General features: G+C 37.8%; 1 protein-coding gene and 1 long non-coding RNA gene across 2 annotated transcripts in view; one reads left to right on the top strand and one right to left on the bottom strand.

Moving 5' to 3' along the window:
• The window catches only part of LOC119781964 (carbohydrate sulfotransferase 8-like), a 260,726-nt gene that overhangs the window by 29,693 nt on the left and 208,808 nt on the right, over positions 1 to 22,225 (bottom strand). The gene's annotated exons all lie outside the window — the stretch shown is intronic.
• On the top strand, positions 14,225 to 14,868 carry LOC119781966. The gene is made up of 3 exons (XR_005280621.1): positions 14,225 to 14,467; positions 14,566 to 14,629; positions 14,834 to 14,868. It is a non-coding gene; the product is annotated as an uncharacterized LOC119781966 (long non-coding RNA).

Genomic DNA, 22,225 nt, shown 5'->3' on the forward strand with positions numbered 1-22,225 from the left:
GCAGAATGTTTAAGATTCAATGACATTTAGGATTTGTGTTGAACAATGAGTTGAATTCACACCTGAGCAATGCAGGGAAGCTGTTTTCTCCTTTCAGTAAATGTGTTTTTTCACTGACTCATTCTGCTTTATTGCACACACCATGGTTTGTAGACTATTTTACAAATACTTCAGTTATAACCAACGTTAGGTGAGAATCTAATGTAAATACTACTACTAGAAATACATATATCTACTGAGATAAACATGCAGGTAAAACCCATATTCTCCACACTATATTTTATATTTCATGAAGCCTTGTTTGTTGTTATCAACTATAAGGTCGGTATAGAAATAGATCAAATGAAACATCTATTTTGAACAGAATAATTATGAAGACAAGTTATATCAATACTCTCATGCATTATTTATACAACAGAACTTAATTTACATCCCCATATAATAGTAATATTTTAAAGAATTTCCCCAGGTTCAATCCTGATCTATTACTGTATTTTTCAGAAGTATTTTAGTGGATTTGGTGTATGTGTTTGTCCAGAGCTGGTCAGCATTCAGAACGCATAGCAGATCAAATACCAGTCAGCCAGGTCAAAGAGCAGTCATTTAACGGAAAACCCGAGGTCCATAATCCTTTATGAAAATGTGATCAGGGTGACAAGTAACCCTTCCCCATCATCACAACTTCACAGTAAAGCTGATTGCGGTTTCACGGATGTGTAAATGGCTCAGATTGATTAGCTGTCATGAGCTGAGCTCATATTATGTTTTGGGAATAACATGAACAGAAATAGCCAGATCAGTTCAGCTTCTGCCTGCAAGCTTCTTTTTTTTACTGAGTGCCCTTGAAGCTTTACATTCTTAATATTCCTGCCAGCTAAAGTCAGTGGCTGTAGCTGCCACACAAGCAGGACCACTCGAGATTTCATAGCAGCTTCTTATTAGCCTCAAGCCCTTTTCTGTTTTGCTCTGACTTGCCTCTGGTCTCGCCTGTTTTTCTCTCCATCCCTTCCATTATCATTTTTTCCCCCTCCAGATGCTGGCCCTATTCTCCAACCTCTTGAAAGCCTCTTATCTTTTCTCTCAGTTATACCTGACTTTATTCCAGTGCATTACTTCTGGCCTCCTAAATCAGACCTATAATTTTTTTTCTTGCTCCTACTTGTTCCCTCTGTGTCACTTAGCTAAATGATAACCACCAGAAGAAAAACAACAAGAAGCAACAACACACCCAAAGCATTGAAAACACAAATATCTTGTATATCATGTTTCTGCTCAGTGATGGTAAGAATAGGAATAATAAGGATAAAACTTTTATTATTAAACTTTTCTAAAGAGCTTTAGTCCCACAGTGCTTTGCGCTACTGAGCTCTGACACAGACACACAAAAAAGGGGTATGTGAACTTCTTAAGGCAGCAGCACTTACCAAGCCTGGGTGCTGCTCTGCACTAATGAGAAGACGGTGCGCGTGTCAGTGCACACTCGAGTGTGAATGTTGCAAAAGGGTGTCACTGTGACTGACATTCCTTTATTCCTGAAATAACTCGCACACACATCAGGTGGCTGTTGCCCCAAGGTCTCAAGAGTGGAGGTGTCTTTTAAGAAACACAACTTGTTTCTTTTTGCTGAAGCTTACATGCAGCCGTCTGGCAGCTCGTTGAAGGGGGCTCTTTGTAGAGAAACCCGCGAAAAAAAATGACAGGAGAAGACTTGGTGAAGATTTCTGATACCTTATGTGATGGAAGATTTTCATGAACTTGCAACATTGTTTCGTCATCCAACGCATGTTTTGCTGCACAAACTTTGACAAAATGTTGCTTCTTTTGATAGTAAAGAGACTCCTTGTAATCCTCCGTCTCACAGGGAAAGATATTGACGTGAGCGACACTTTATTATTCTTATTCTCATGATTATTCTTAAGCCTGGTATAAATCCAAGTGCTCGGTGACAATCTCAGAGATTCGACAAGCAAAGACCAAATGAAGCAACAGGAAGGCTTGGGATGATAGTGGGAAAATCTTAAGCTAAACTAGCTGATAAAACAATGTCCCAGGTGTTACACATATTGAGGAGCAGTTTACAAACCAGTATACCTACCAATGCATTACTGTCCACCTAAACCTACAGGGTTTGAAAGAACATTTTGCATAAAAGCAGGCCTCAGTTTTTTTTCTCTGGAGGAGCAACAGAGAACAAACCAATGAAAAAAGGGAAAAAAATTAGGTTTGACTCATGTTTACAATGGGATAAAGCAAAGAGATTGAGGTGATCTGGTTAAAGGAGACTAAAATTAAATATCTGGCCTACAGACAAAGCAATGGCTGAAAATGGACAGTGAAAGAGTTGATGGGAGGAAGGAGGGAACTCAAGGTAGAACAATCCAAGATAGAACTTACAAAAAAGAGAAAAAGACCTGAGACTGAGGGAAAGTTCATAGACAGCAGCCCTGAAATTAAAGTCGGAGGCCCTTGTGCTCTGGTCTCCTCTGATTCAGCGCTGTGTTCTTTGGGGTGGGTCTGTGGCCCCTCACACTAGCTATTGAGCATATAAATAAAGTTGAATACACATATGGACGTCTACAGACAAGTCAGATTATGTCTGCTACTTTCTGTATGTCTGCTTCTATCTCTTTGAACCCCAGTTGGCCTCAGCAGAGGCCGCTCATACTGAATCTGGTTCTGCTGGAGGTTTCCTCATGTTAAGAGGGAGTTTCCTCTCCACTGTCGCTACAAGCATGCTTGGTGTGAGGTATTGCTTTCAAGTCAATGACTCAATGCAATCAGCTGGTTTTCCTTAGAAAACTTTAAACCAATATGACTGATTTGGTTGCATTGTTGTAAAGTGCCTTGATATGTGAATTGGTGCTATATAAATAAACTGAATTAAATCAACTGAATTGATGAATAATTAAATGGTTTACATCGAAATCTAGGGATTTCTTGACATTGTCCAGTTAAAGTGACTTAATTTCATTTCTATATTTGAAAGATAGTCATGTTCAACTTCCCTCCTGCTTGAAAAATAAACTGAAAATGGTCTCCCGGTCTGTGTGACTACCCAGCCTTAGCATTTAGAATGCTTATTGAGCTCCGAGCCCTCCCTCGTTCTGCTATCTCCGACTCTTTTCTTCTCCCTGTCAGTGAAAAGGCCAGTGAGGTGCAGTGGAAGCCATGCTCCACTTCCAGTGCCAGTAATTTGACAGCGAGCAGAGAGGGTGCAGAATAATTGGAATAGCATTTATATGACACTGACAAAGAGAGCGAGGCATTTTATGTGTCCAGTTGGAGTTGGAGTTTGGGGGGGAAACGACCTGGAGCAGACTCTACAAGTTGTCAAGTGAAAGAAGAGGTTGGTTAATCAGGAAAGATAGACGTAGCCTTTTACCATAGCTGTTTGTGTCTGAGTCTCTATAAACGAACAAACCTGTAGATCTGTAGCCTGCTGATAGTTTCATTCGAACTGAACTCAGTGGGACAGACTGTTCTAGACATTCTGTGAGGATATAGTATAGTGCGACACAAAAGCATTCCATTTTCTCTTACTACAACCACAAGCTTCAACTTATTGATTTAAATCTGATGTGATCGACTTATTAACACAATTCTGAAGTCCAGTCTGAAAAGAAGGACATCATTTGTATTGAGACCCCTTTTACTCCAATATCCAAAATAATATGAAATATCTTAATAGTCTGTCTGGGGCAGATTTTGTTTAGCCTGACGTAGTCCGACTCAATTCTAGTCAGAATCTGAGTCTGATGCTGCTCCATAGAGCTGTGATTATGGGGCGTGTTTCGAACGAACCAGGAAAAAAATGCCTCTGCACTCAATTGGATAGACCTACAACCAATAAGAGCAACGGAGTGCGTGACGTATGTTAAGCGAGGCTGAGTTGTTGTCAACAAAAATCGAAGCGTGCAGTTGCACGCCTAGAATAAGAAGATGAGCCTTGATCGCGTTTCTCTGTTCCTCTTTTAAAATTAATTTGCTGTCGATATCTTCTAGAACAGACCTAATAGCAGAATCTACTCACCTAAACTCTCCAGCGGCAGCCATTGTTGTTGTCACCCAAGCGCGCTTTGGTCACGTGGTTGATTACGTTACTGTTGATCATCTGTCCATCATCGTATAAAGCCCGCCCTGACAATTTGATTGGATCGCCAGAGGGTGGGCGATCATACTCGCGCTACTATGGAGCAGAACCAGACCGAACTTCCCGACCTCAAACCTTGTGGGCGGGACTAAGTTCGGAATGGCACCCAGGCTAGATTTAGTTATGCTTTCATCAACTTTCATCCATGTATTTGTTCCCTTAGATAAAATGAAACCCCAATACATTTCTGTCTTTCTTAAAGGTTTTTTTTTTTATGGCTCTCCCCCAAAACAACTAGTTTTTGTGAAGTGCAACAAGTTTCTTTGTTATTTCTCTGATTTTAAACTAAATAAAGTTGAATAAATATTTTCAATATTTTTACGGTTGGAACCCATGCACAGTTTGCCTTTCACTTAAAAAATAATGCCCTTTGTGTTTATCCATCATGTAACAACCTGTTGTGATGTCAAGTTGTTCATTAAGGGCAGCCACAGTGTGGGAAATTAGCTGTAAATGCTTAGCACATTTTTTAGATCTTAATTTGGAGAAACACTTGAATCCATTTTTTCGTACTTCACACTTATCAGATTTTTTGTGTTGGTCTATTAAATACAATTTAAATATTATTCATAAAGGTTTATGGTTGAGTAGAGACAAACAGGGAAAGAGTCCCATTTTCCGAGGCGTTGTATTCCACGATGAGCTTGAAGGACAGCTGGGGAGTCATCATGAAGATGACTGTATGATCCAACTTCTGAGCGCAGGCAGCCTGTGTGTCAGCGCTGGCCGGTCAGTGGGAATGACTCTTCATCCCTCTTGTTCTGCTCTCATACTGGCTGCTGCTGCCAGTCTGAGAATAGGGGGGCAGCACAGTGTAATGAGCAGGATTACCAAGGGAGACTCGTAGGAATGGTACGGTATGAAAGGAAATCCACTCAGCGCAGGATATTCAGACAGCACTCCAATTCTTTTATTCATTGCCTGCATGCCTAGAGTGACTCAGCTCACTCTCCTGCTGTCAAATCCTGTCATTATCCATTAGTGTGTTTCTGCCTCACTGGGGACCGCCTACTGCTGCTGCTGCCATGTGTGAGTAGCTGCACTCATATCTGAGTGTATTCCTGTGTATTCTAAGAACAGCTGCACATGGAAGTTGGGCATGGATATGTGGGTAACTTTGTTTGGCTGGCAGGCAGGCAGTAGGCTGGTTCTCTGCCATGACTGGTGTTGCCTTGGAAATGCAATGTTAACCACAGTGAGTTGGATGAGTGATAACCGAAACCTTGATTAGGACCATTCAGGGAGACGGATCAGACAAATTACTTGCACGGAGCTGAGAGAATGTGTGCCCATTGTGCCGGAGTCAGGGGTATAATGGCATGTTTAGTTTTTCTATTTTGACATTTGGATTTCAAATGACCTTGAATTATTATTTCCCTTTCCTTTATGGAAGCCATAATCACATGGCTCTGGTATGTTTGTCAAAAACGGATTAATTCATTTGAATAACGTTAAATTACAGTTCCAGAGAGATGTTTAGATGCATGCATAAAGTTAATAAATGTAATTTTATTCTTTTTCAGTTAGGAGTGATTACACCACAAATACTTTAAAGTATTTTTAGAAACAGGAAATAGGTGTAACAGGAAATACTCCATTCAATTTTATGGACCCTATTTTTAAAGTAAAAATATTAAGCTTTAATCTGTTATAAAATGATGATTCCAATACATAATTTAAAACTTAAATGTAACTTTCATACTGATAAACCAGTATGCGCACATTTGCCTGACATTATCGGTGTTTTGGTTATGTATCCACATCTTAAAGACATAATCATGTTAGAGGCCAGAAATTAATGAAGAGACTTTTCTCATATTTCCATATAAGAAGCTTAATGAAGAACTACATTTCTCCGACATGGAGCCATTAACATTTCATTTCAGTGACATGATGATGGAGTTGAATTTACAGAGAAAAGGAATCCAAAAGACTTTATTCTAAAAGGTTCCAAGTTGGACTAAGGAAACAAATCAATACTTGGCCTGACACAACTCCAATACATCTATTCAAATGATTGAACGCCTTGAATTCTATTCAGATAGGATACATACTCACTATGCTCAGCTTCCCAAGTCTAGTGAAAACTTGAAAACTCCAAAGATCAAACAAATTTATAATAAATTAAAATAAAACTGAAAAAAGCTTTTCTTAAAATGTAATGTTTTTTTCCTTTTATGTTGTGGATATCAACTCTCTCTTGCACAGCAAAGTATTTCATAAATGGTACCTTTCTGAGGAAATAATACACGAACTAAACAAATCTTTTTGTTGTTCGCTTGATGTTTTGACAACTGAACAAAGGTTGAGTCTGTATTCTAATATTAATGTGTTCCTCATATACAAAACTACACAAAGTTATAATTAATTCCCCCAGTGTAATTGCAACCTGTAAGAAAAGAAGCAAGTAACCTGGAGTAAAAGGGATGTTTTAAATGGAATATATCTCAAACATTGATGGAAAAACTATGCTTTTATATGATGATGTAAGTGGAGGTTAGTGGGATTGTCTGTATGTTTTCTCAGAATGCCAATGGAGGATTGAGAGGGAGGTGTTGCTTTTCTTTTCTCTTTGTTTTGCAGCCGCTTTCCCTGAGGAGGTTCAGTCAGCAGGCCAGACCTACCAAACTGATGCAGGTTTAAACAACGGACAGACAGAAAAAGAGAAAGAAGCTCATGCATAAAAAAAAAAAAAATCCATAACTGAGACTTATGGCAAAATATCTCAGTATGAAACCATTATAAAGAAAAAAAGTCAAAAACGCTAAAATAATGATCAATTTAATAGAAAATAAATTAATTTGGCTGATTTAATGAAAAAGATAAAGAAAAGGAGGTGAGAAAAAAGCCAAAGCTGATCTGTATTAAAAAACAACAACAACAAAATGTATTGCATTAAAAAAGCTCATCTCCTCTTCCCATTGTCTAAATACAAAAAAAATATGCTCTTAAAAAAAACCTTCTATTTTGCACATATTCAGTATTTGGCCGCTGTGTTTACCAGGTATCATGTTGACAAAATATTTTACAAAATAAGGCTTTTGGAAGGTGTGTCTCATTACTTCACAGACATCTGGGGTGAATATAACAATATTTTAGATAGGGAACATTATATCGACATTTTTAGTAGGGATGCACGATATTGGGATTTTGGCCGATATCCGATATTTTAAAACTCATGTAGCCGATAACCGATATCGATACCGATGTTAAAGCTGGACAAAAATAAGTAGTCATTGAAAATAGCAGTTTTGTTATCCATTTCTGACACTTTGAAAAATAATACACTCAAATATATTTTCATATGCTGATATCAAATTGATTTTTAAAAACGCGGTATCGATCTATTTTACTTTCAAAATCTCGTGAAATTTTATCGTTCTGTTACAAACTCTCGTGATATTTTGCAAATTCTTGTGAGATTTTGTTAGTAAAATAGATCGATAGCGCGTCAATATATCAACATATAAAAATATGGCAAAATTTCGTGAATTTTCGGGGGATTTCGTAGCATAACGATGACATATAGCAATATTTCATTAGTGAAAGAGATTGATATGGTGTTTTTAAATGGCAATATTTCAGCATATGAAGATATTGTGACATTTTAATGTATCAATATTTTCCCTCGTCTTTAGAAGTTTTTAAGTCTGCAAAAAAGAAGTTTTTGAGGATGAAGAAGAAGTAGTTTTTTTTTTTTTTTTTTTTAGACTTTAGAAACTCAGAAGCTGATCAAATATCGGGTTAAACATCGGTGGGGTGGCCGATGTCCGATTTTCAGTTTTAAGGCCGATACCGATAGGGGGCCGATTATATTGTGCATCCCTAATTTTTAGGGTTCTGATGAAACTGATGGAATTATTACCTTTAGCAAGTAAATTATGTTTTTATTAGTGTTGGTTAGCAAGATTTCATAAAAGGGGTTTCCTTTTTTTTTTTTTTAAACTTACAAAAGTTAATCAATAATTACATTTAGACAAGGTTTAATTTATATTCTTTCATCTCTGAACAGACACCATCCTACAGAAGGATGAGAATTTATAGAGGGCCCTGTTTTTTGAAGCATAAATTTAATTTTATACTTGTATTCAGCTCACCTCCATGTCCAGATTGTAAATACTGAATGAGAAGCAGAACAAGAGTTTGCAGTTAGAGTCGCTATGAGCTGTGAGGAAACCAGGCAAGCAGCCAAGTGGAGCTGGAGTCAGACTGGGAGGCTGATTTATTGAAAGTGTTGTGTCTTACTCTAAATAGTTTTAAATCCTGAATCTTTTAGAGTTATAGTTTCATCCGGAGTATGACAGACATTTGACATGGGAGCTACAAGAAGTGGCTTTTGCTGGAAAAAGGTGTTCTAGAATATAAAATAAGCTACTGGTGGAATTCAAGGCTTTTCCTGCATGAATTATGATAGAAGGTTTTTCCTTGTGTGTTTTCACTCATCTTTAGGGATGACAATCACTTTAAAAACATGTATTTACAAAGAGTTATTCGAATATGCCCTCAGGTGGACAGTATGTGCACATTTATCTAAAATGATAAGGGCATAAGAATAAAGTAGGCAGAAATTTATCATTTTCTAAGAGCGTTCCCTGTAATGAAAGCAGAAATAACCTTGTTTCTTATTCATTTTCTGTGCTCTCTACATCCTCCTGCCCATCCACCCCCCTTTCCATTACTCAGCTCTTTGTTCTCAGATCATTACACCCTTTTGCTCTTCCCGTTTCCAATCTGTTGATATTAATAGCAAATATTTTTATATTACAAAAAGAATAAAACAATGATGTTTCTAAAGGTATGATATCCTGGTTTATCCTCATCATTTTCAGCATCTTAAGCCACCCTTATACCTTTAGATCTGTTAGGATCCTACTGTTTATGACCACTGAATCATACAGTCCTGTTACTCCGTTTAAATTCTTTTTAGATATATTTTAGCTCTACTACTCGTCCTTTTTTGCTCTGTTCTAGACAGAGTTTCAGAAATGTTTCAGAATTTAACTCAAACAAATAAACTAATCTGTCAAAAATATTATTGTCATTACAAAAACACAAAAGTTGCCATCTATTAACAAATGCGATTATACCCATGAAAAAATCGTTTTTTCTGTGGAGGCTTTTAATTTAAAGTATAGACCCCTTCTTCTGCTGTTCATTTTAATGACCAGATGATTCAAAAATAAGGTCAAAATGCTGTAAGTTGATGTTTCTGACAGTGAGAAATCCTAGTAAATTGATATTTCGAATGTCTTCCTTAACTATAAACTGCTGCATGTTTGGTGCAAGGAATGTTTTGTGGTTTGGTTCACCAGTAGATAGAGATGTATGGAGATGCTATCAAAGCTAACAGACTGAAAGGAACTGATTTTTGATAGCTTTTCACTCTACTGACCAATATCCTTAGGGCCGGATCTATCAAAGGTTTGCTTGTATAAAAACGTGAGCTATTTCACTGCGCACGCTAAAAAATGTACAAACTGATCTATCAACAGCGTGCTAAAAGGATTTGGTCTTTAAAACGTGCTAAATAGCGCCTCTTATCCATTTAGTACTTTTTCTGCAATGAATATGCAATATGGGGCGTTTACACGCAAAAGTGCGTCTTGTGGGAGGAGAACATGTAAATATATTAATTTAGCACTCGCAAAGTGATTCATTAAACCTGAAAGCAATTTTGCTAACGGTATCTGACTCTATATTTAACACGTTTCAAAAGAAGGTGCAAATGGTCTGTATGCGTAATTGCACACACATGGCAGCGGTTATTGTCGCAAGAAGGAGACATGGAAATGAAGCAAGGAGACGCAGAGAACGCATTTTTTCACTCCGTGTGAATATTTTTGGAATGAACGAGGAAAAGATCATCCAAACATATTGTTTATCCAGCATTGCCATTTTGGAGCTGTTGGGGGAACTCCGAATGGATTTGGAGCCAGCCACAAGGAGGACCCACGCAATACCAGATATCACAAAACTCCTTGCAACATTGCAGTTTTTTGCATCTGGGTCATTCCAGCGTACGGTTGCAGCGAGAGCTGGGATCTCCCAATCTCGTTTTTCAGAAGTGCTGTCCGAAGTGCTGTCCGACGGGGTCGGGGTTCTCCCCCTGCGCCTGTGGAGCAACATGCCAATGCTGCGGGGATGCGTAATCTCATCCACAGTCACTTCTTGTGAGCCATTTGGTATGTGCATTTTTCTACAGGCCAGTACAAAACACCAGTTTTTTTTGTTTTGTTTTTTTACTGCAGTGAAGTAGAAATTCAGCCATATACCACCTTAGGGAATAAAGGTTGCCAACGTTTTTTCTTTATATATATATATATATATATATATATATATATATATATATATATATATATATATATATATATATATATATATATATATATATATATATATATATATCACTGTAAGATTTAAATTTCTTAATGCACTAGTTTGTACAAACTACAAACTACTTTGCCGCAAACTACAAAACGCGCAAAACCATCATTTAAATAGGGCGTCTCCAACAGTTTTGCACCTGCCACCAGTTGCGCAATCACTCTTGTTAAATCGCCCGCAAACCATGGTTCAGCCCCTCGCGCAAAATTCCAGTTTGCAAGCGCAAATTACTGCACGCATAATTGGATTCTTGATAAATCCGGCCCTTAATATCTTAAAGGAAAATTCCGGTTTTTAACACTTTTAACCCATTTTCTGTAGTATCCAGGATGAAATCGAATGATCGACACCAAAATTCTGACAATTGGTCCTGTCTCTGCTTTTTTGGCTCATGCAGAATCCCCCCTTGGCTGCTTCAGAATGGCTTCCATTGTGCATGTCCGATAATGTCCTTAAAACGACCTTAAACGTTCTTTTTTTAAAATATGCTACTCACCGGGTCGTCAGCGCTGTTCAATGACGTTCCAAAAAAAGTTTCGTAAAGAAAAAACGTTCCTGTAGTGTTTTATTTAGCATTTTGTAAATCCCATTGAGTTCTGTTGGAATAGTCAATATCCCTCCGCCACCGGAAACGGAAATGGGGCCTGTTTACGCTTAGTTGTAGTCTTTTCGCTTCACTCTGTGTACTCCGACGTCGAGGTGCTAACGTCTCTGTTAAACACTTTAAAAAACTCTGAAAATGGAATACGAAAGGTGGATTCTTGAGGAGGACATATTGGACTTTGAGTTTGACGGTAGAGGATACCGTTTTGAACCGGAATATACTGAGGAGGAGTATATAGAGACATTGTCGCCAACTAGTGGTCTGGAGTGTGCAACGCTTCAGATTCGAACGGGAAGCGGAAGTTTATAAGCGGTTGTGATGTATCGGAAAAAATAGTTCTGGGATTTACAAAATGCTAAATAAAACAAGACAGGAACGGTTTTTGTTCACAAAACGTTTTTTGGAACGTCATTGAACAGCGCTGACGACCCGGTGAGTAGAATATTTTAAAAAAGAACGTTTAAGGTTGTTTTAAGGACATTATCGGACATGCACAATGGAAGCCATTCTGAAGCAGCCAGGGGGGGATTCTGCATGAGCCAAAAAGCAGAGACAGGACCAATTGTCAAAATTTTGGTGTCGATCATTCGATTTCATCCTGGACACTACAGAAAATGGGCTAAAAGTGTTAAAAACCTGAATTCTCCTTTAATATCTTCCCATTATAACCTATGGGAAAATTAAAGCCAGTTAAAGGTCAGACATCTTTGTTTGTGGGAATTTTATCAACTTAGCATCTCTTTGTTGGAGCTAATTTTCCCACTTTGCTACCCAGACGGTTGTTCTCAATGGGATGAAATTAAGTAAATTCTCCAACGTTATTGTTGTTCTTTGCTATTTAAGGTTACTGGACAAAACCTTTGATCTGTTTTTTTTTTTTTTTTTTGGTTTTTTGTACACCCAGAGGATCATTGTGCAGCCAACAAGGAAAAAGGGAAATTATTTACCTCACCTCCTACTGAGGCCTTCTGGATTGGATCAGTTATTTGTTGTGTTGTGCTGTTTTTTTTTTTTGTGCTGCAAAATTAGAACAGTTCCTACAGACTCAGTTTGTCGACTGACAAGTTTGATGCCGTATGAAAAAACGGTTTGACTGATGGGGGGTCTGGCTGAGCTGGAGTTTGGTCTGCGGTGCATCGGCTCTGTGGGGGGGCACACAGAGCTCAATGAGACTCGGGCTGACGATGGACTGCTACAATTGCAACACTTTTGGAGCCTGTGCAATATGGACAGCCAGAGCAGAAGGCGTTTGCATATGGGCGCCTACTGTAAACAAAGGAAAGGAGATAGATAAAGTTTTGAAAGCAGAGAAATATATTGAGCTTGTAGTGGAAAGCAAGAAAAAAGCATCACCTATGGGCAGAGAGAGATAAAATGAGAAGGGAGACAGAGAGAGAGAGAGTCACAACACACCAAAGCACAGAAACAGAACACCGCTGGAGAGCTGAAGTACAATGTCTGACCCAAATATGACAACAAAATTAGATGAAACCTTCTCACAGGCCCCTGTGTGAACTACAGTCACTCATTTATATCATAGAGTACCCGGTAACCACATGCTGATGTGCTGGCTGTCTTATTTATTCATCTATTGTCCGACGGCGAGGCCAGGTGGAAATCTGTTTGAGCAGGAGGGGGTCCGGGCTCATTCTGTCGGGTCAAATGTAATGTGCACTTTCAAAAACCGCCTGCTTCCCAGATTAGAACAGCATCTGTTTGACTGAGAGAGTCAGTTTAATAACCAGAATATAACAAGGCAGTTTGGTGCAGTGAAATTAACATACGATATTCTCTGCATTCTATTTAAAACTTAAACCACAAGGCTATCATATCACAGCGACAGATCCCCTTATCCTGCAGTGGATAATTTGTTCCTATAAATACAGCAGAGATTCTAAAGGTATTCACGTCCTGAAATATTTTGCAGTCAAAGCCCTTTAAGAAAAGAAATTATGAAGGTTTATCCACCACCATCTATTTATCTTGGTGGTATCATTGTGATTTGATTAGAATCAATATTTAATGCTAACATTCTATAAAATCATCCCGAAAACACAACAACAATCATATTTATGGCTTCAGTCAGTGGCGGCTGGTGAAAAATATTTTTGGTGGGGCTGATATAGCCCAGTGTATGTCTCCAACTAATCCGGAATAAGAATTCAAATAAACAATTGGACAATACATACAATTTAACAGTAATGATTTAATTTACTATATAATAACAGTAACAGTGATGATTTGGGTCACTGTGACGGGGTTCTTTGGCCTCCAAGAATCCAGTCTCAGTCGGGTTACCGGTGTTGGTGATTTATTGAGCTCAAAAACTCAAAACAGGGTGCAAAAGAAACTAAACATACAAGATACTCTGGGCCTCAGCCTCCCTCCAGTTACCAGCAATGTAACAAAGAAACAGAAAACAAAAATTGCCGCTTTTCTTCCCACAGCCCTCATTAAATAGTTTAAGCCCCTCACATCAGGCTCTCTTATTTCTGATTTCTTCTCATTAATCAGTTTTGTCCATATATTACCTCCACAAACAATTGATGTAAAACAAAACAAATAATTTTTACAACTTAATTCTTTTACACAGATTCATTGACTTATTCAATTACACCAAACGGGGTTTGAACCCAGCAAAGACGCAGCCAGACTGAAGATGACAAGTCCCCATAGCATAAACACGTACACCCCGCCACACACACACACACACACACACACACACACACACACACACACACACACACACACACACACACACACACACACACACACACACACACACACACACACACACACACACACACGGCTAACCCCACTGAAATATTAAGTGTGCACCCTCAATACGCCAGCAGGTAACCAGGAACAGCTTGTGTGTTTTAAGTTCATGGAGCTACTGGTCTCAGCGCGAGCGTATTGGTCCTCACAAACACAGTATAACAGGAATGTGTGTGTGGTGCGCAAAGTTAGAGAGGTTGTTTTAAGCGACGAGGTGGATTCGTCACAGTCACAATAACCATGACATGAAATGTTCATATCCTACAACAGGGATGTTCTTCTGGCAAACGGGTAGATAAATAGAGAAGGACCTCGCTGCAGCAAACAGAAAGGGGCGGGGACGGACCTTTCCGTCAGTCCCATACCTTATTTGGAAATGGGACTATTGCATTCCGGAAATGAAGGGGGCGCTATTTTCATAATCACTAGTATAAATGCCTTAAAGACGCGGGGTTAAGAGGAAAGGAAGAAGAAAGAAAGAAGTTTAAAAAGATTTTGCACTGGTGTTCGGCACACGATCCATAATGCAAAACCCACAAAATCAACAAAAGGTAATTTTACCTTCTTAAAATTTTTTTCACATAGTAAATTAATACGCTTTTCTAGATTCAGTTTTTTAAGAAAACCTTCAATTTGTCCTTTTTAAAAGGTCCAGAGAAGAACTACAAAAGGAGAGAAAGCGGAAAAAAGTTAATGAGAGGGCAAAATGTGAGGTAAGCTGTAGCTAAAATTCATCACTTTGTTGTTTTAAGTCATAGAATTTGTATTATGTCCATTCACAGTGTACTTTTGTTCTATGCTTATTTTTTTAAGTCTGAAAGAAAATCAGTATAGAAGAATTAAAAGGGTTGAAGCAGTTTTGATGTTATTTAGATTTGCATTCATCTTTCACTTAGAACATATCTGTATTTTTACAGACTCTGTGTGCCGATGACCACACCTATGCCAAATGAGCCGAGGCACAAATCAAGGTTCATTTTTAAATTTACACATAACTAGTAATTTTGATTTGTGTATCTTTATGTGCAAATGAGACTAAAACCCTAAATGATTTTTTTTTTTTTTTTTTTTAATTAAAATTCATTATTTGGACAACTTTTTTTTTATATCATTAGAGATGAAAGGATAAGATACTGAGTGATATAAAGTATTAATTATTGTTTAATGCTCTTCGCCATGCAGGTAGAAAGGATACCGCCAATCTTACAGGTAAGATTCATTCATAATCATATGTATCATCCATTCTTCCTGTATTACGGTCTTGCAATGCACCTGTTTTTTATTTTGTTTGTTTTTTTATTTTTTTATTGTCAGATGCGGAGGAGAGGAGATTACCCTCGTTACTACTGTGATGGCATACCTGGACTTTGCCCTGAGTGCCAACATTGAATTCAAAGAAAATATAAGTCGCTTTCCACAATCTGTCACATATTGTTAGTTTTTTTGTGACATGCCATTTGAAATCGTTTCTGATAAAGAATATTTACCTTTTGACTTGTGCAGTCCTCCTTTTTCATAATGTGTTCTTTCAATATTATTTACATTTTTGAAAGTTCCTTTTGTTGTAGCTCAGTTGATTTACATCATTTAGTTTTCATAGAAATGGTGTTGTTTCCACAAAGTTACATTGTGGCTGTAATTTGTTGGAGAGACAGTAGAACCAATAAAGTAGTTGTAAATATATTGTAACAGCGTTGTTTAACAATTGGAAAATTTTAAATGCAAGCAAAGCTAATAACTTGCAATATACAATGTTTCCTATACATTTTTGAACAATGACTGGAATCAATACAAATTTTCTTTACAAACCTGACATACAGACAAGTTGTTTATGTTTTAACAGTTAGAATCAACTTGTTTTATGTAATAAAAAATAAGTTGCAGAAACATATTGTTCAGATACAAACATAAGATTAAACGAGCAAAGCGAAGGTGTAATCAGGGTGGAGGTGATGGAAGCTCAGGTGAGGAGCAGTTGCACACATCAAGCTGGACTTTATGAAGGGTGAAGGACTTGAGACCGGCGCCGTTAGGCTGGGAGGGAGGCACCTGAGCAGGTGATTGGCTGAGCAGGTGAGATGAAGACAGACTTTATTCAAAAAGGTTTTCATGTAGAAAAAATATCATTCTCTCTGGTGGTTACCAGTACAGTGTCTACTGCCGGGATCAGAAAGTTGAAGATTATTGTCAAATGAACTTTCTAAAACCTACTTTCTGTGCGAGTCTTTCCAGGTTGAGGCTACATTTAAGGTTTTAATTAATCACTTTGGGTTTTGCTACAATTGGATATTCATGTTTTTGGAGTGCAGTTCATGAATTTATTGCAATTGATAAAATTAATATGGTATTTCTAAATGGAATAGTGGGACACCAGTCAGTTTACTAGTTGAGCTGGAGTCCTTATAGGAGATAATAATTGAGCCAGGTCACCTGCAACCAAGTATATTCTAGTTACCGAATGGCACTTGTTAAAAGTTCAAAAGTCCTTTGGTTTGTTTGTAAATTATATTCACAATGAGAATAATAAGAAAAAATATTTGGCAAATAAACAACAAAAGTGCACCGTGAATGGACGTACTAAGTTGGCCAAAATTGTCGACTAAATGTTTTACAGACCAAACCTCTTTTCCATCTAGTTCTTATTAAATAAGCCAAAGGCTATTATATTTTAGATTTTAACTTATTTATTTTAAGAGTACCGTTCACAACATCAAAATATATTATTTGAACTTCAGCACCAGCATGTACAGGTGCTGGTCATAAAATTAGAATATCATGAAAAAGTAGATTGATTTCAGTAATTCCATTTAAAAAGTGAAACTTGTATATTATATTCATACATTACATACAAACTCATATATTTCAGATGTTTATTTTGTTTAATTTTGATGATTACAAATGACAACAAATGAAAATCTCAAATTCATCATATCAGAAAATTAGAATATTACTGAAGACCAATAAAAACAAAGGATTTATAGAAATGTTGGCCAACTGAAAAGTATGAACATGAAAAGTATGAGCATGTACAGCACTCAGTATTTAGTTGGGCCTCCTTTGGCCTGTATTACTGCAGCAATGCGGCGTGGCATGGAGTCGATCAGTCTGTGGCACTGCTCAGGTGTTATGATAGCCCAGGTTGCTCTAATAGTGGCTTTTAGCTCTTCTGAATTGTTGGGTCTGGTGTATTGCATCTTCTTCTTCACAATACCCCATAGATTTTCTATGGGGTTAAGGTCAGGAGAGTTTGCTGGCCAATTAAGAACAGGGATACCATGGTCCTTCAACCAGGTACTGGTAGCTTTGGCACTGTGTGCAGGTGCCAAGTCCTGTTGGAAAATGAAATCTGCATCTCCAAAAAGTTGGTCAGCTGCAGGAAGCATGAAGTGCTCTAAAACTTCCTGGTATGTGGCTGCGTTGACCCTGGACCTCAGAAAACACAATGGACCAACACCAGCAGATGACATGGCACCCCAAACCATCACTGACTGTGGAAACTTTACACTGGACTTCAAGCAACGTGGATGAAGTGCCTCTCTTCTTTTCCTCCAGACTCTGGGACCTTGATTTCCAAAGGAAATGCAAAATTTACTTTCATCAGAGAACATGACTTTGGACCACTCACCAGCAGTCCAGTCCTGTTTCTCTTTAGCCCAGGCAAGACGCTTCTGACGCTGTCTGTGGTTCAAGAGTGGCTTGACACAAGGAATGCGACAGCAGAAACCCATGTCTTTCATACGTCTGTGTGTGGTGGTTCTTGAAGCACTCACTCCAGCTGCAGTCCACTCTTTGTGAATCTCCCCCACATTTTTGAAGGGGTTTTGTTTCACAATCCTCTCCAGGGTGCGGTTATCTCTCTTGCTTGTACACTTTTTTCGACCACATCTTTTCCTTCCCTTCGCCTCTCTATTAATGTGCTTGGACACTGAGCTCTGTGAACAGCCAGCCTCTTTAGCGATGACCTTTTGTGTCTTGCCCTCCTTGTGCAAGGTGTCGATGGTCGTCTTTTGGACAACTGTCAAGTCAGCAGTCTTCCCCATGATTGTGTAGCCTATAGAACTAGACTGAAAGACCATTTAAAGGCTTTTGCAGGTGGTTTGAGTTAATTAGCTGATTAGAGTGTGGCACCAGGGGCCATCAATTTTGAACCTTTTCACAATATTCTAATTTTCTGATATGATGAATTAGAGATTTTCATTTGTTGTCATTTGTAATCATCAAAATTAAACAAAATAAACATCTGAAATATATGAGTTTGTATGTAATGTATGAATATAATATACAAGTTTCACTTTTTAAATGGAATTACTGAAATCAATCTACTTTTTCATGATATTCTAATTTTATGACCAGCACCTGTATATCTGTTTTCTTAATCAACGATGGACTGGGGATCTGTCCAGGGTCAGCAGCCTTCATGACCCCACTTGAGGATAATTCATAAAAATTAATGGATGGATAAATGTGCTCTTAATGTAATGTACATTTGTCTCCAAAATATTGATTTTATTTTATTTTTTATGACTTTTGTTAGAGATATATAGGGTGTAAGGATAGATAAATACATCTCCATAATGATTCCTTATTGTTGCTTATTTTAGATTGTTTGTTACTAAGATAATTTTAAATAAAGATTTCAAAATAAAAAAGGGACATACCACGTGACAGACATGCCACGTGACTTATCACGTTTTGTAGCCTTTTCTTTACTGTTTAATTAGTATTTTTAATGTTGAAAGTGTTCTTGGGTGTTTTGAAAGGCGTTGTCAAATAAAATACGTTATTATTATTATAATTATTATGAAACGGTCGGTACAGAAAATAGTGTCACTAGCGCCCCCGTCAGTTCCGGAATGAAATGGTCCCATTTCCATATAAGGTATGAGACTGACAGTGGTCCGTCCCCGCCCCTTTCTGTTTGCTGCAGCGAAGTGTACTTCGATAAATAAGGATCTCACCGAATTTGGTGGAAGCTGCATCTCGGTCGTTACATTCGCCATCTTCCCTCTAACTGTCTGCACCTGCGCTTGGGTTCAGAAGCCTGTAAAAGCGCAGTATTTTCAGCGCCCCAATACCATAAAGTTCCGAGACGCTGATTGGCCATTAAATTCACCTAGCAATAGTACATGATTGACAGATTCTCTGCAAATGTGGGTCAGTCTGATCAGCGCCCCCAGAACAGAGACGGTAGGAGTCTGTCTGTGGAAATCCACAAATTAATGACAGTAGATAGGGAAATGTAGTTTATATAATTTGTTTTGCTTATAGGTACACAGTCTAGAGAGTAAAACTGACATTTATGAGTTAATTTCTAAAAATATATTTTACGTTTCTCTCTTCTTATCAGGGAGGGCGGTGCCCCAGCGCCCCCTATGGGCCGGCCGCCACTGGCTTCAGTAATTAAGTAATTAAACTGATTTCAGCTAAAATTTTCATCTCAAGTATATAAATTTCATAAGGCTGCAATATGTAGAGCTTTATGGCAGGAAAACCTACATCATGTCTTGCAATGTACTACAGGAGGTCAGTATTTCAGGGGTCAAGTATTGTGTTTATTCTCCGTTATTAAATTGCAGAAAAACTGGATAGAGAACCCAAGCACTGGAAAGTCATGTGATTAACGGAGGTGTCTAGTACTTCTAGTATCTATACAGTATTACCCGAGTAGAAGTATAAATCAAACAGTTTACATTTTTTTGTAGGAGTTAGGGAATCTATTTAAGATTTTTACTCAGGTAAAAGTGTAAAATTACCATTTTTAAAACTACTTAAAGTGTAAAAGTAAAGCAGTAAAAAAATGTTAAGGAGGCTTTACTGCACTAACCTATTAAAGGAGCATTTTTCTACAATTCTGGATGATAACTTTCTCATACTTAAGTTTCTTAGTTTTGTAACTAATGGTAACAGTATCAAATTTAACTTTGCATCTTCTTGAAAAACTATTTTGGTATGTGGTGAACAACAAGTTGGTGCAGCACTGAGTCGAACACCAAATAAATGGAAGTACACATTTGCACATCATAGAGCACATTTGCAAATCTTAGTACACATTTGTAGATCTTAATATAGTAGTTTTACATATTTGCAGATTGTTGTACAGACACACAAAAGATTTATTTACACATTTTCAAATCCTGCTGCACACACACAAATTGAGATACAGTTTCACAACTCTTCACACGCGTGCAAATAATTTTGCAGCAATATTGCTCCCATACACAAGAACACCTCAGACATCAATGGCCTTGGACTTCAGACAGCGTTTGTGTTGTATCTGTATCTGTATATCTGTATCTGTATTAGCCTCAGCACTGATTCTGTGCCTTGCTCTTTAACTTTCAAGATTAAAATTTTAAAACTTACTTCTATTCTCAAATTATTTTTTATATTCTTCAGAGTTTTTGATAACAAAAATGTTGAATTGTGATAAAGTTGGAAGACATCATTCTGCATGGAGTTTGCATGATCTCCCTGAGCATGCGTGGATTCTCTCCAGGTACTCCGGCTTCCTCCCACAGTCCAAAAACATGACTGTTAGGTTAATTGGCTTCTCTAGATTCTCCTTAGGTGCGAGTGTGTCTGTGATTGTTTGTTTGTCTTTATGTTGCCTTGCGATGGACTGGCGACCTGTCCAGGGTGTACCCCGCCTTTCGCCCATTGACAGCAGGAGATGGACACCAGCACCCCTCGCCACCCCGCTTGGGATTAAGCGTGTAAGAAAATGGATGGATGGATGTTAAAGGGCTTATATGATTAGATACTAAAGCCAGAAACCCTAACATGTTAAAAGTATATAACAAAAAAGGTCACACACAAAAAACATATTTTTGAAACAAAAGGAGTCACTTGAGGTAAAAGGAGAAGGGTAACACCTTAGTGAATATAAATGATAGTGTGTTGTGTGCAACCACAGCATCCAGAAAACTCCAATGCTATCCCAGAACTTTTTTTATACATTTTTATGTCACAATATACCAACAGCCTGTTCCGACACCCCCCACCCTCAATTCAATTTCAATTCAGTTTATCTATATAGCGCCAATTTACAACACATGTCATCTCAAGGCGTTTTACAGTTCACCAGATCATATAGTTGGTTTATTATAAGTATTTAATACCAAGAAGTATTTTTAGTTAAACAAATAATGTTTTTTAATAAATTTTGTGCTGAAAGTTGTAATTCAACAGTTTTGTCTTAAAATATAATTGTCATTCTAAGGATTCAGCCTTGTTTTTGGTGAGTTTGGTCTTGCTCTTGCATGAACAGCCCATATCTGATTTTATAAGTTTAATGTTAAAAAATACCTGTGCTTCAAGTATTGTGTCCCAGTGCTCCATGAAGAACCTGTAAAGCTTAATTTTCCAAGGCATTAGAAATCATCTTGACATACAATTTAAATCATAAATCATTTTCGAACTCCAGCCAAGCAATAGTGGAGCAAGAAAACCACAAGATACAGATGACATCAGCTGCCAGGAGGATGAGCTGTCAGTCCCATGACTGAATGAGCAACACCTGAATGCAAGAAATAAACAGCTTATTGCACTCAGGGGAAAGAAGGAAGAGACACTTAAAACGCCTTCATGAGCATTCCACCCCAAGACAGCCCACAAACCTGCTGTACATTGAAGTCTAGATCAGGTCTGCATCATGTCAGTGCAGCATTATTAATGGCACTCACTTAAAACCTAATTACAGGCTTCACTTCTTGGCTCTGTCTGTGCTTGGTTCAGTCAGGCAGAGTCTGTGCAGGTTAATGAAAAAATGACATGCTTAGCCAATCCAAAAAATAAAAAATAAAATAAAAGGGCTATTTTAACATCACACAGAAAAGGGAGACTTTCTAAAGGAGTAATAGTGTCTTATGTATGGAGAAAAATGGCTGTGAAGTTACAATAATGACTTTCAGACTCCGGCAGTCAGCTGGTTAGATTACAACCTGATGTGATAATGTTATTCCCTGTGGCCAATTTTTACATTCAAATGAACTTAAAAAGCTGAAATAAGACTTGGCCATGGGCTTAATACCTGTCATTAATCTTCACAATGCTTCAACAGAACGTGAGCAAGAAATTTTATATCTTCTTGGGTCCTAGGAGAGTTTGATCTAAAGACATAAAGATTCCTTTACCAAGTAAAACCATAATTTATTATGCTGCACATTATTAAGCCATGTGTCATTTCAGATTTTTATGTCAATATTGAGAAATCTCTGCAAATCTGCAACTGAAGGAAACCAAAAAACGCCTTCAAATGCTATTTACTGTATTAAAAATATCACAATCACAAAGAGGAAACCAAATTGACT

The sequence above is a fragment of the Cyprinodon tularosa genome, unplaced genomic scaffold (assembly GCF_016077235.1).
Source record: "Cyprinodon tularosa strain WSP-4 unplaced genomic scaffold, ASM1607723v1 ctg186, whole genome shotgun sequence".
Taxonomy (NCBI): Eukaryota; Metazoa; Chordata; class Actinopteri; order Cyprinodontiformes; family Cyprinodontidae; genus Cyprinodon; species Cyprinodon tularosa.